Genomic DNA, 1025 nt, shown 5'->3' with positions numbered 1-1025 from the left:
TTGCTCTTTTTCTGGCTAAAACCTTCATTGATCCCCATCATGTAGGGTGGAAGTCACAAACTCGGATGCTTTCGAGGACCAGAAGGGTGAGTTAAAAGGATGGCGTGGACTGGATGCCAGAGGAATGGGACAAGGGAGGAAGTGCTGTGGCAATTGGTCCCATCTGAAAGGGGCACCTGCCTCTGGTTTCTGTGTGGGAAAATGGGCCCAGTTTCTCATATTTTCCCATTTTTTAAAAAGAAGCCAGAAATCCAGATTTTTATGAGACATTCTCTGATTTTTATTAATAAATATTGACTTTTGACTTTTTGAGATGCAGGCCAATATTGTGTGTACTTGACCTGCTTCGAATTTTTGGGATGTGCCATTTTGTCTTGTGATTCTCTGTATTTGTCAATGATGTTCCCTCTTCACAAGTGCCTTCCCGTCTTCCTTCCTCCTGCTTCAAAACCTGCCAAAATTCGATTCTTCAAAATGCCAGATTGGCCTCTCCTGACCTCAAGAGAGGCAGCTCTTGCAGCGTTCTTAGAGTGCTGGCATCGTACTTAGTACATTGCATTGCAATGCTTTGTGTTTTTATTTCCTGGCTTTGAGCAAAAACATTATTTATTCTTCTTCGTAATTCTAACACTTGGTAGTTAAGACATATTTTTTGCCATATAATGAATTAAACATTATTTGAATCCGTTTGAATCAATATATTGGTCTCCATTGTTCTTCCCTCTTCCCTCACTTATATTTTTCTAATATTCAAAAATCTTTTTTCCCCCTAAGGAATGTGTTACATAAGGTAATCATCTTTTTAGTGCTTCAATTTGAATTGTCTGGGTCTAAAATTAACTCCTTAAGGCTTATGTTTATTATACTAAATCTTTCCATCGAGTGATTAAGTCTCTCCATTTTTGTCATGTTTCTTGATTTCTTTCATTATACTTTGTTCTTATTTTTGTCTAGGTCTTATATATACCTTATTAAATCAGTTCTTTCTTGGGTGTTTTATATCTGTATTGCTACTCAGCATGGGA

The sequence above is a fragment of the Eulemur rufifrons genome, chromosome 29 (genome assembly GCF_041146395.1).
Source record: "Eulemur rufifrons isolate Redbay chromosome 29, OSU_ERuf_1, whole genome shotgun sequence".
In the NCBI taxonomy this organism is placed as follows: Eukaryota; Metazoa; Chordata; class Mammalia; order Primates; family Lemuridae; genus Eulemur; species Eulemur rufifrons.
This window is presented reverse-complemented; position numbering follows the sequence as displayed.